The sequence below is a fragment of the Chelmon rostratus genome, chromosome 20, assembly GCF_017976325.1.
Source record: "Chelmon rostratus isolate fCheRos1 chromosome 20, fCheRos1.pri, whole genome shotgun sequence".
NCBI lineage: Eukaryota > Metazoa > Chordata > Actinopteri > Chaetodontiformes > Chaetodontidae > Chelmon > Chelmon rostratus.
In genome coordinates this window covers 17,606,226-17,620,571 of record NC_055677.1, presented here as the reverse complement: position 1 = coordinate 17,620,571, position 14,346 = coordinate 17,606,226, and the positions used below count along the sequence as shown (strand labels likewise).

Here is a 14,346-nt window from a genome sequence, read left to right as displayed (position 1 = left end):
GGTATACCTGACAAAGAGGGACCAGAACTAAGAGGCAACAATGGATTTTCCCTCCTTGTTCCAGCTAACTAGACTACAGGAAAGAAAATATACTTTCAAGCCGTGCATAATTTTAGTTTTGCATCAAGGTTCGAAAAACGTTTTTCTAATTCACAGTGTCTGACCAGCTGCAGGTATTATCAAATTATACACACATTTCAGTCAGTATCTAATCTTCTCAAACGTGTTTTGCTCAGCTGCAAATGAAATCACACACAATCTAAAATCTCTCTGATGATTTAGGCTCTTTTTTATTTTCATAACTGCTCTATTTTGTAGTGTGCCAGTGTGTGTTTTTACAGCATACCATTTTCCCCCTTTACAGTTCAACCTGCTGATAACCAATGAGCATCATCACAGCGGTTAGCCTTCCCGTAGTTATATCAATGAATTGCGGGTAATTATTTTGTACAGGCAACGATTAAGCAAATGCAGACAGAACAAGCAGCTGAAGATATGATCAGAATGTTAAATAGAAAAAAAAACATGAAAAACCCATGTAGAAATGAATAACACTATTTCAGTGTTATTCATTTTTAACCAACTGCTATTTTAAAGTGGCACTTTACTGCCTTTACATGTCAGAGTCAGTTTGCTCATGGGGAGCTGCCTGGAGGAGTTCTGTGTGCTGTGCCAAGTGTCAAAGACACTATCCAGTGGCATCCAGAGGTTTTAGAGCTTGACCTACCAGCGACTAAATGTCAGGGTATCTCAGCACACCTTTTTTTTTTAAACTGTCTTAATTTTTGGTTTTAAGAAAAGAGCTAAACTAACTGGTAGGGATGCACTGGAATTCAAATACATTGTTCAGGTTATTATTTGGAAAAAAAAGAAAAGGTCATCTCTGTGATTGACATGTCTGTGTGTCAATTATTATGTTTCTTCAAATCGTCATAATCATACTATTGGCTACAAGATAAAAATGCCCATTCTTAACTATGACTGTCCCTCCCTCCCTGCAGCTGGACCTGACATACTGGACAAACTCTGGTGTTCTGTCAGCGTTACCCTCGGGACAGCTATGCCACACATAGCAGTGTACACAGATCTCTTTGGATGGAGACGAGTGTGCTGAATGAATATGTTCACTGGACGAGTGTGAGCAGGATGAGGGGTGCAGTCTCACTCAGGCTAGTATGAAAAATAATGCCTTAAAATTTGCTTGCTGTCATTATGGGTGTTTTTTATTATTATTGTACCTTGGCGTAGTTAAAAAGAGAAGGTTGCATTTACCTCAATTTAGACAGTTCAGAAAACTTACTTTACTTTAAAAATAAATGTGTATGAGGACACTGAAATATATTTCATAATCAATTACATACTAAGATTAAATCTATTTGATGCTCTAAAGGCTCAACATTTGCTGGATCTAACACGACTTCCAGCATAAACCATGCCCACTTCGGGTCTTCTATCCACATACAGATGAGACAGATCATTTCATTGGTTGAACAGACAAAGATAAAATGATGTCTCTGGGCACCTCTATTAACCGAGTCCATGGATCAAAATAAAACATTACTCTATTACATATTGAAAGACACATATGAGAATGAAGTGAAAGCCTACACATGGTAGAGATATAATATAATCAAACCATATAATTCACAGGTAAATTTATTTCCTAAAACATATTTGATAAGGATCCCAAAATCAATCTGCAATACCTCTGACTGTTTGATTACCGCCAGCCCCAGAGGAGCTAACTTATCTGTAATACACTGTCTAAAAGGTGGAGTTTAACATTGTGTTTTTTAACCTACATAATAATATAATAATAGATATGGATATAAACACATGATAGGGAAAATCCCAAACTCAGGCTTGGAGTTTAGTGCAAAAACACAAGTGAGAAAACACTGAGGAGGCTGAGGATTACCATTTTAAGAGATCATTTTTAGAACTTGTTCAAAGAGAGCTCACGGTGCAGAGCAACCTTGGGAGGGAGGTCGAAGCCAAACACTGGAAGAGAGAGGGATGTTTCTGTGTTGAAATCAGAGTGGAGCTGTGCTGCATTCAGCAGCCACATAGACTTCAACATCAGCGGCACTGCAGTCTCTGGAGACGCTGCTCTTACTGACAGAGGAGTGTGACACAGATTATAAAACGTTAACGCTGACGCTGAGAGGTGGAGAGAGAGGGGAAGGCAGGGCAGTTCTGTTAAGTGTTGATTATGGAGGACAGCTCCTGGTGAAATGAGCTGCTGTGAGTTGTCCTGCTATTCCAGTGGATGCACAGAGCGTTGTGTTTATTTGCAACACAGGCTTCTGGTAAATTATATATAAATCAACGACTGAGATGGCAGTGGCATGCTTTGGCAAGACCGAACAATCCATGTTCAGCCACCACATTTTTTAGACACCTATCAAATACCCGTTTTAACCCACGTAATGTTTCATCGTGGAAGGCTATGAACGCAGCATCTAGGACAACCCATGTCGTCGTAACAAAAATACTAGCATTTCCAAATATTTTGCCTTCTCTCTCTGTGTTTGACAGCTTCAACAAAGTGCTTGGTGATGGTGACCAACAGCAGTGAAGATTGCTCCTCCACAGACATCTGTTAATTTGGAGAACTGAAACAGGAAAGATTCACTTCAGCGATCCTGCGACTATGACTATTATCCTTGCCTCAGGAGCATTAAACCATAACAATCATACCTTTGAGTGAGCAACCCTATGACCAGATGAGAATGTTGATAATAGAAGATTCCTTCAAAACCCCAGATCATGGGCGCATCTCATTTCTCTTAATTGTCGTGTCCTCGCTCCTGGCTCGAAGTACTTCTGGTCTGCCATCTTGCCGGCCATCCCAAAGGGCACACTGCAGCTCCGAGGAGCGAGGATAAATGCCAATTTACTCCTTGCATTGACACTGAATGTTGGCACTGCATGTAAATCGTGAGTTACAGAATTGTTCATAGGCACAGTCTGGTGGAACAGTGAAGTTGCTTACTGAGACCTATGTAATACAAGATGCTAAAAATGCCAAGCTGGCTTGGTTGGGGTCCAATGTGTAGTCTACCATGACTCTCAGCAAAGTTACAGAAATTATTTATGGCTCTCACCTAATCTACCCACCTCAAATGACAAAAATATCCCATAGTCTGGGTATTTTTTCCACTTGTATCATCATATAAATGTGTAGCTTCTCAAAGCTTTGGAAGGATGTATACAGAGGGTCTTTACCAATAGTACTGAGGCACTTTTAAAAACTGTGTAAAATAACAGTGCCTTGTGTACCCAAAGAGCTATCCTCACATCTTTTTAAACATTTATGTTAATGTGGACTCTTTTACATAATGTCACTGAAACACGGGGCTGTGGATGAACTTCCCAAATCTAAAGTTCAACAAGCAAAGCCTTAAAATGCATTATGGTAAAAACACGCTGCTGAAGTTGAGTGTGAGAGAGCAACACGACCCTCGGCTGTGTTCTAAATTTAATCTTTCCCAAACAGCACGGCCCTGTGAGTCATTATGCAAAGCAACGCCGTGCATGAGTGAAAGGGGAGGGCTGTGGAGCCGCGAGATGGCTGGGCTCACATGATGTTGCTCTCCAGCAGATGCAAATCCTGGCAACAAGCATGTGCAGGCAGACATACTGATGCACATGAATACACATACTTGGGGACACACACGAGCATACATACCAACAGCCCAAGCGCAGACATGGAAAGTGTCACGTGCAATCACTGGCACGCTCTGATATTAGCAAAGAGAGGCAAGAAAAACACAAAAGAAAAGATCTGGGAGCAGCTAGGCTGAAAGAATTCAGCTTCTGCATGACAGCTGCAGGACACAGCAGAGCATCCTGGGTGGAGGAGCAACAGCTCCATTTCAGAAGGACAAAGAGGACATCTGAGGGTGAACTATTAGACACAATAATGCAGAAATCATCACTCAGGTGTAGCAAAAATGAGACAGACCCCATGCCGCTTCCTTAAACATACCACTGACCTGAAACAGCTGGTGGCATGGTCAAACACCCCGTGGCAATCACAGACCATCTGGTACCTCTCTCAGTAAGCTGAAATTTGTCATTGTTGAGCCACAGTCAGTCTCCCTTCAGCTGAAATTAGCTCTTTTTGATGTCAGATCATTGGCTAGCAAAACATTTTTGGTCCATAATCTGGCAGCTGAAAAGTATTTGCATTTAATGTTTTTAGTTGGGATCTGGCTTAACAGCATTACTGTTGTGGCAACACTGATAGAGGCTTGTCCTCCACGTTATGTTTTTTATCAGTCAGTCAGCCAAAACAGGAATGGAGGAGGCATTGCAGGCAATGTAAACAGTCTGATCTGGGTGAATTCACATCATTTAAATATCTCGCTCTTGAGCTCAAAGCGGAATTATCAGCGCTCATTATTACACTCCATCGACCATCAAGATATTCATCCCCGTTTATGCAGGAATTCTCAGAGCTGACTGCACTTGCACCATATCACTGGATATGACAGATTAATCCGGAATGGAGACCTGAATAACCATATCAACAAAAAGAATGACTCCAAAGCTATGAAGCTTGTGAATTTACTTTACTTTGAACTTACACAATATCCTGGATTGGGTATTAACAACAGGGTTGAACACTGACAGTGTTTCAGTGTTAGAATTACCTGTTTCTGAACATCACTGTTGTTGTGTTTGAAAAGACTTCAGCTCATCTACAACTGCAGCTTGGTTATTAGCCAGAACCAGGAGGAGAGATCACATTAGCCCAGTTGTAGCTGCTCTGCATGGGCCTCTTGTTGCATTCAGAATTGATTTTATGGCCCTTCTCCTTGTATACAAAGCCCTTGTACACCCAGATACATTATTAACTCCCTTGTTCACTATTTGCCTTCAAGAACACTGTGAGCGTCTGTTGCTGGTTTACTGAAGGTTTCCAGCAACAGAAGAAAGAAAATCAGGGATTCAGCCTTTGCCAATTACACCCCGAAGCTCTGAAACACACAATATTTTTTAAAAGAAAGCTAAAAACGTATCTCTCCACATTAGCCTTTAACTAGTTATGGCTTTTTAATACAGGCCTGAAACTTTTGCACTTTGCCTCACACACTGCTGCACTTCTTTTAAAATGTTGTATTCTATGCATTCTGTGTACTCTATTTTTGCTATTATTATCGAGTGTGTTTTATTCTCCAGACATATTCTCTCTTTTTCACACTGTTATGTTAACTCTATCTAATCTGTGTGACTTTCATATACACTTTTTTAAGCTCCTGAAGATCCAGTGTTCACTATATTGTATCAGAGTCAGTCTAAAGATAAAAATGGACATGGCGCTGCGGATGGTGGATGCTGTACTCTATGCTACTTTCTCTGTTTTTGTTTATTTGTCACATTTTGGGCTGTCCCTCCACGATACAATACACTGTTAAACATTTGTAAATCTACTCGTCAGCCTTTTCTGAATTTCTAGCTGGAGTAGCAGCAGCTCTGTATGTGATTTGCAGCAGATGCTGATGGGGGAAGCGAGCCGGATCGCTCATTAAGCTGAGACAGCTCCCGTCTTTACATCTGGCCAATGTCCGCTCTCTGACAAATAAGCTAGACGAACTGCTGTTCCTTAACAGAACGAACATGGGCACATATGCCCCCCTGTGCTTTCCTAAAACCTGGCTCAGTGAGTACACACCGGAGACTGCACGGCTTTCACCTTTTGCAAGCGGGCCATATAACAGAGCCTTCAAGGAAATGCAGGGGAGGGAGAATCTGCTTCTACATTAACGGATCTTACACACAAAACCTTAAAGGCAAGAATCTAAATAGGATGGTCACGAAGCTAACTCTCTCCCACCATTATGGAAGTCAGACCACGCCACCATCTTCCTCATGCCAGAACACAGATGAAGGATGTTTCAGAAAGCTGTGGTGAGAGAGGTCAGGTGGTAGACGGCCCTATCAGAGACTATCCTATGGACGTAGTGAGTGACATTGAGTGGAATATGTTCTATTCCAGTTTCGACATCAGGGACTATGTAGAAGATTCATTGCAAGGCTGGTAATGATATCATCCCTGTGGTGATTGTACACTGAACCTGAACCCATGGGCAGATGGATTCATCTTCATTGAGTTTACCATTCAACTCACCATATAATGCATTTTGGTCAAGCAGAGATCTTTATCCATTCTTCATCATCATGTTTCTTTACATTGGAAACACCTTTCGGCTATTAGATATTGTGTTATAGAGGACAGAAGAATACAAGTTGAAAAAGTGTAGGGAAGCTCCTTTTTTGAAATAGGAACATATGACTTGACAGATACAGACAGGTGACAAATCAACAGGTAGTAAACATAATAAATTCAAATGCATCCCTGAAACATAATAATAATAATAAAAAATAAACAATAATAATAATAATAATAATAATAGTAATAATAATAATAACAACAACAACAATAATAATAATAATAATAATAATAACGGCATTATTGTTATTATTATTATTATTATTATTATTATTATTATTATTATTATTATTATTATTATTATAACAACAGAAGTAATAATAGTAGTTTTCAACAATATATTACACAGTGCTATCTTAGTGAATATTTCAGTGAGTATCTTAGATGAATACCGTTCATCCACCCTGTAGAGTTCCACACTTGCAGAGTCTATGACAAGGAGCTCTAAAGCTGGTGTAAAAACAACTTACTGATGGCAGGATCAGACTACATGATCGTTTTAGTCTTGTGATATGGTCACTCTCTCAGATTACATAATCATAACTTGGCCAAAAGGCCTGGCAGACTATATGGCAAACCATGACTGATCATGGTTTGCCATCTTTCACAACTTACATAATATATGGAGGTGACTGATCAGTTCCCAGGACTAGCTTAACTCTTCCACCAGGGCCAACAAGATCATTTTGTTGCAACCTTGTAAGATGTTGTCACCTTGCTAACACTTTGCCTGTTGTCTTCAACTATGATGCAGTACACCAGATTAAACTAGCAAATGTCACGTTTCATACTCATTTATGTTCCTGATGCCCTACCTCTGTCAGGTTGGGCCATTATCGTGCTGATGTTGTGCAGAGTATCCAAGCATAAGAGACTGTTGTGATGATCATTTTGTACTACATGGTTTTAAAATCCTTAGTCACTGCACATCACACTGTCTCAGTTTAAAAAAAATAGCCCTGAAGAAACAGGTTCCCTATGGATTCCTCTAGCTGCATTCACATCACAGCCTCAACCTATCAGTCCTCCGCTGTACAAGGGAAGCACTCAGCTCCAGTGTTCCCAGCATGTACAGTATGAAACCTACAGGGCAGCCCAGTCACTGTCCCAGCCTTCAGTTATAGAGCCTAATGCCCTCTGATCTCTCACACACAAATCCCTTCACATTCTAAGTCAGATCAATCCAGGAGGCCATTGGCTCCAAGACCAAAGAGAGGCAGGCGAGCAACAGTGCTCAGCCTCACAAGGGAGCTAAGCAGTGCACGGACGCCTGATTGCTCAACACAGCACAGCAGAGTTTCCCCCGGATTCATTCATTCATTTGACTCTGTCACTGTGCCAAAAAGGCATGCCAGAAGTAGTTATCAATAACCAAGGATCAAATGCACCATAAAATACACAGGCAGACACACTGTATAAAATGGGCTGTGTATGGTAAATAGTGCTTTCTAATTTGGGATAACTGCTGCTGCTAATGCTGCTGTAAAGAGGCACTGACAGCTCACCACAAACCCATTAGCTGATGTTGGTACATTAAAGAGAAGCAAATGCTGCACCTCGTATGCAATTTGCTTCAGTGAGCTGTATGCATTCAGTTTAATGGCAGAGGCACTACTCTGCATTCATCCCCAAAACATTAAAAAACAACTGCCTTCATTTCTCAAACACGGTAAGAACTCAGCTGAAATAAATGTCACAGATGAGAAAGATGCTGTAGGCTATCAGCACCTTCCTCTAAACTTACTTTACATTACTTTCAAACTAAAATTCTTATTTTCGCATTTTTTTTTAATCATTTCTGTTATTTGATCAAATTTTACTCAAAGTAATTACTCAGACTTACAGCATTACTATAAAAGAATTCAAGGGGTTAAGAAACATAAGCACCACTTTCCCGTGCCACATTTGTTTGACCAGGGATTCAGTAAGGTAGCACCTGGTTCTACGGTCTCCTTCCAAATGGACATGCTTGGAGTGAGGCGTCCAGGAAATATCCAAACTGCTTTCTCCATTTGTACAATTGTCACATTTCACTGTTTTTTTATGACAAATTACTTTGTTTCAAGCTTATCCTGGCCTCAAGGCTGACCCTTACCCAAAGCTCCTGACCATTTGGGTGGCTCAGAAGGTAAATCAGGATAATAAGGGCACCTTCCATAAACGTCACAAGGCAATTTCACAGCAATTCACATTGTCATAAACATGTGATTCTGATATCAAGCTGCTCACTACGCCCCAGCAGTCACTGGAACTGAACCTTGTGGATAATTACAGAAACATTAAAGAATAAATTGAAGTTTTCTTTTGTCATGTTAATTGTTCACTGTCTTTTTAACTCCAATTAAAACACTAAAATATGGCAACTGTGAGCATTTTATTCTCTATTTTGTTTATTCTCCATTGTAGCCCTCTTTGTGTTGTAGCATAAAGCGTGACTAGACTTGCAGATACTTCTTCAATGACTGTTTCCTCTAGCAGGGACAGTGGAACTCTTACTGTGGTGTGCAGCTCAGCTGAAGAAACACAAGATACAAATTAAACTCTGCAGCTCAAGCCATTCATCTTCTTCTGCTTTGAAAAGCAAAAGGCGAAAAGTCATCGAACAGCACTCTTTAAAAGTGGCATTAATTAACACTAAGACATAAGCCTTATTCTGATACAACACTGTACCAGTGTATGATACATGACAACCAATTCCAATGAGTCTCTTAGGGATGAAAGGAGCTTTAGCCTGGAATGAGAATCCTGTTAACATTAACGAGCAGCATGAATGACATGCTGGATGTGTAAATGCGAGGGAAAAGCCAGGCCACCAAGTGGATTCCCCCTCAGGGATCTAGGTAATAATCCTCTTCTGCAGCTTTATCTCCTGCTCTCACTTAGGCATGAGAGGACGAGGAGAGGCCAACCCTGTGCTGCAGTGTGTGTTTGACAGACTCAGACTGTGTGTGTGTACGTGTGGATTGTTTTGCTGCTTTATGTGTGAATGTGTGTGTGTTTGCATATCTGCATGCACCTATGCAAAACTGCACAGTATACATCAAACTTGCAGAAGGATGTGCGTGCAGTGAAAAAATGTGTTTTATCAACATCATCTTTTACCGGAGTATCCACACGCACCTGTAGTTTGTGCAGAGTAGGTGGATCGGTGTGTAGTTAGATGCATGCGTTTGACATTATTAGGTTTGCTCATACAGCAGAGTCAGTAGTGACTTTAGGGGGCAGACAAAATGCGAAAATATTACTACAGCTGTCAACGCCATGACATTACTGAGCTGAACTGTGGCAGAGGTGGCCTGACGTGAAGTTAGACGACAAAAGCATCTTGTCAAAGCAAAAGAGTCCATGGTTTAAATGTCAGGTGGTTAAGGGAATGTGACATTTTGCTTCAGTCTTTCACAAAGTTATAAAGTCAAAGTCACAAAACTGTTGAAATGTGACAAAGTATCTGAAATCCCATGCTTAGATATAACAAGGCAGAAAAAATCTGTTCACTATAAATGTTGATTAGTTCAATATAGCTAGCAGCTACAAATCTATCAAATATCTGAAATAAAATATATATAAAACACAGCTATTAGCTCTGTTTTTAATTGTTGCTTTTATGCATCCAATGTTTGTTAAAATATACTGTACATGATTTACTTGAGTGCACTTAAATACCAAACCAAAGAGCTGGTGGTGTGCAAACACCCCCCCGCTCGTACACCAGTAAACATCCAGGGAACGGACACTGAGATGGTGGGATACAAGCACTAGGGTGTTACCCTGAATAATGATTTGGACTGGACTGATCAGGTCTTTTGGAGCGCAGGGGGCACTACTGAGGACCTTTTATGACTCTGCGGTGGCACCAGCCAGCTTCGATGGAGTGGTCTGCTGGGGCGGCAGCAGCATGACTGCTGACAGGAAGAGACTTAAGAAGGTCACCTCTGTCCTGGGACGCCCCCTCGACCCAGAAGAGATTGAGTTCAAATCCTATCTTCTTCATAATTCTCTTTTATAAAGTTAGTAAGGACAGGAAGCAATACCATTGGTTAATGCAGTTATATTTTGTTCCTTCTTCATACAAACAGTTGTTGTTGACGTATGATGTAGAAAGTAGAGAGAGGTAGAGTGAGGACGTTAGTTTCCTGATAAACATTTTGTTTGTGTGGGGAAATCCAGGCCATAGCCTCAGCTGTGGAGAGAGGTGGATGTCTCCTGGGGCCTGGTGGAGAACCTCACCCTCAGACCTGAAATAACATGCCTGACACTGCACCCTAGCTTTGAATCATGCTGTCTGAATCCCTACGTGCTGTGGATAACCATGAATACCAGGCAGCTGCATGGCCCTCTACAGCTCAGCAAACCGCAGAGTATGTGGAAGGCTGAAATGATCAAAAATCTGTTGAATTCTTTCAATTATCTGTTTGTACAATTAACATAAAAGCCAAGTGGACCAAGGGGATGAAGTACCTATTGACTGTAGCATATTAAATATTATGTTACATTAAATTCACACTCACCTCTGGCAGAGATCGAAAAGTCAGTATTCATATTAAATAACAAAATTTAAAATTTTTATTTGCTTTACATCCACCTCTGGCCACCACCCTTCAAAGGGAAAAAATAGTCAGCAATGAATCTATCTGAAGGTTGCTTCTTTCCTCATGTACAGTGATCGTTACACTTACACACAAACTAACATTTTTTTTAGAAATTAACTTTATTGCTACTACACACACCACTAATAACTGCTGAACATACAAGTGAATGAATATGTGCATCTATGAGTAAATATAAGTAAAGGCAATGAATACAGATGCAGCTAATCACTACTAGACATACAGATAAATGAACAACTGAATGTGACCATTAATAGGCTAAATGCTACCATGAATGAATACAAAGGATACAGCGCTGAACAACTGATGAATGCATGAATGGCTGAATTTGCAAATGCAGCAACGTACCAGATTTGTGAATGAAGACCATCAGACCAGAACAAATGCATCAATGAGTGGAAACACAGAAGTACATCTGCATGAAATCTTAAAGACTGAACGGTAAAATAAGGCTTGAGGCACCATTCAGAAGCTGAGAGGGACGACAAGCAAGAAGCCAAATTATATGAAGTAATGAGATATCACTGATGCAGGTGAAATCCTGATTTTGATCAAATGTCTCTTCAGTATTTGGTGCTTCTGATGACAGGGAAGAGGTTGCTTTGGAGAGCAGGAAGAGAAGCATCACTGTTTCCTGTGTGGATCGCTCTCAGGTATTTTTGGATGTGTGGGGTCAAACGTAGCTTAGCCACTTGTTAAATTTCTTATCTTAACTTATCAATAAGTTAGTGATACGTGAGTAACAGTGTTAAGTCAAGTTTCAGTGGGATAAATGGAAATCTTGGACAAACTCTGACTGCATGTAGCAGCAGCAGCAGCAGCTGAAGACTTCTAACAATAAACGTCAAAAAACGTCTTATATAAACACAAACCATTAATTTCTGTTGGCTAAAAACTATTTTCCACTAAAGCTGTTCAAGCCTCAATGAGCTATTTCATTTATAGGAAATGTTTAATTCACATATGGCTCTACATCAAAATACACAAAGACAAACATGAGATATGTGTCAGATGTTTTTTTGACATTAGCCAACGTTATCTAAGGGTTGTGCTTGTTCCAGCAGACCTCTGCTAGGCCAGTATAACGCTTAAACTACATCCAAGAATACAAAATGTAATAATAATTTTTAATGTCTGTGTTTTATTTTTCTGATGAACTTTTTTCACGTCTTTAAATGCTGGTGTTTCTTCTCTTCATGTCAGGTTTCATTTTCAATGGCAAAATTGTTTACCAGATTTCACCAAAATCTCTGACAAGGTTTCTGAGATATCTCACAAATAAACAAATGTGACTAAATGTGTCACCTCTTTGGCCCACATTAATTAATGAATATGACTTGTAGAACTGATTTCATCTCAACCTGAAAAGGAACCACAACACCTGTGCTAGTTTAAAACTGAACCCTCTGTCTCATCCTTGGTGATCTTCTGGCTGAGTCTAGAAACATAGCATACGCTGGAGGAAGGAGAAAATGTTTGCATTACATTCAGCTGGCTTGAGCATTGACTCATATGATAAATATTTAGGGACTGACTGGAAATACAATAAACTAACAACTGTATGGTAGTTTCTCCTCGGGCTACCCAGCCACCTTGCAGACCATAACATAACTCCCCGTTACTGGTTCGAGCAACCTCTCAGCTGCCATTGTGCTTTAAATGCAGGGCTGCCAAGAGAAGCCTGCAGGAAAACTGTATTATGCACTTGTGTAGATGTGATTCAAAAAAGTAGAAACCAAAAAAAAAATTGTAAAACCTATTTTTTCTTGTATTGTGTGGATCGTTCAGGAAACACTGGCACCCACAGAATATTGACAGACGATAAATAGCTTCACTCCTGCAATGCTCCTCGTGGGCAGAGGATGGAATAAAACTGTGTCGCAGTTGGAACGTGGCACAGCTACTTTATTCAGAAAAAGAATAAAGCATACAGACAGTGAATAAATAAATAAATAAATAAGTAGAAAAAACATACAGGTTGTGATACTCAGTTTTTCTATCGGTAGAATTCACAAATATCCTCACATTTGCTTTATTTGGTTATCCTGCGTGTCCCCACAACAGGCGGGGCAATGGTAAACAAGGACGTCAGCCAGCTTTGGCACACAATTACTTGTCAGCAGCACTGAAAAAAAGAGAAACAGTCTTACACGAGGTCAGCATGAAATTCCCGCAGTGGCTCTTGGGACGGTTCCCCGTCAGATGACGCGTCATTGATGACTGATGATCACCAGCAATGATGAAAACACGTGGCTGTGTGCAAGACTGAGCAGTGGAGGTAATGTTCGTTTCCCCTCACTTCCTAACTGGACAGCTAAGATAAAAGAGGTCTACAGTCGAATCCAATTCAATCCAACAGCTCTGCCGTAAAATCCACCTTTACGCAGTTTATAATGTCAAATCAAACGGTAGGTTTTACGTAATAGGATGCTAAGTTGGATAACTTAACCATTAAGCCCCATTAGCTGTTTGAATACCCCTGCTGCCTCACAACAATAAATACAACACACAGTATACATGCCACACAACAGTTTGTTACTGTCATCATTAAGATGGCTAATCTGGAAGTTAGCAAATGTTTAAAAAACAAGGACTTACGGTGCAAAGTTCACATTTTTGTTGGGCTGAATATCTGACAGATCTGTGATCACTGATTCTGCCAGTAGCAGTGCCAGAGGCTGCTGCTCACGGTCGGAACCGCACCAGCTATCAGTCTCACAGGATACTGGCTTCGACATCCCATCCTACCGCTGGGAGCATAATCCTCGGTCTAAAATGAGCGCCACACGCGACCACAGTTTTGTTACAGATGCAGCAAAGAAGTCCCACTTCTTCACCTGGCACAGGCACGAATGCTAGCGCCAGTCCTTTGCCTGTCCTGGACTCTGTGTGCTGGAGTTTGTGCAACCTGGACTAACACATTGATTTACCTTGACGTAAAAGACCAATGCACTAAATTACAACCGCTCAGCACAACCTGCTTCCACATGTTTGCGCCCTTTGATGATCAGCTCCCAGAAATTTTAGTATAGATTTAGTTATTCAGGTTATTGAGTCATTCACATTATTTACATGATTCACAAACTACCACTGAACCAGATGATTTTTGCTTTGTTTACGTATACAGTATATATATGTTTATGATATTCAGAATAATCAGCTATAATAATTAACACATTTTAAATGGCCACTCAGACTTCTGTTATGATCACATGTTGTTATAAACACAAAATAAAACATAAATATTCAATATTACTATTAGAACAATAAGACGACAGGCTGATCTTGGTGCTGCGTGGGACAGAGTAAACAGAGGCTGTTTGTTTTCTTCCAGCTCTGTCAGTCCTACATGCTGTGTGGTAGATTCAAAAAACAGACAGCTAAAATGCGGGTGCAAGGTGATCACACGCAGCAGATGTCAGATGTCAAAAGACAAAATAATGGAGTCGGAGCACTTCCATGTTGCATGACATAACACCGGCAGACAACCCATCACACCAA

General features: G+C 40.5%; 1 protein-coding gene across 1 annotated transcript in view; it reads right to left on the bottom strand.

Moving 5' to 3' along the window:
* LOC121624089 (phospholipid phosphatase-related protein type 5-like) overlaps positions 1-14,346 on the bottom strand; it is an 81,458-nt gene that overhangs the window by 34,739 nt on the left and 32,373 nt on the right. The window lies entirely within an intron of this gene.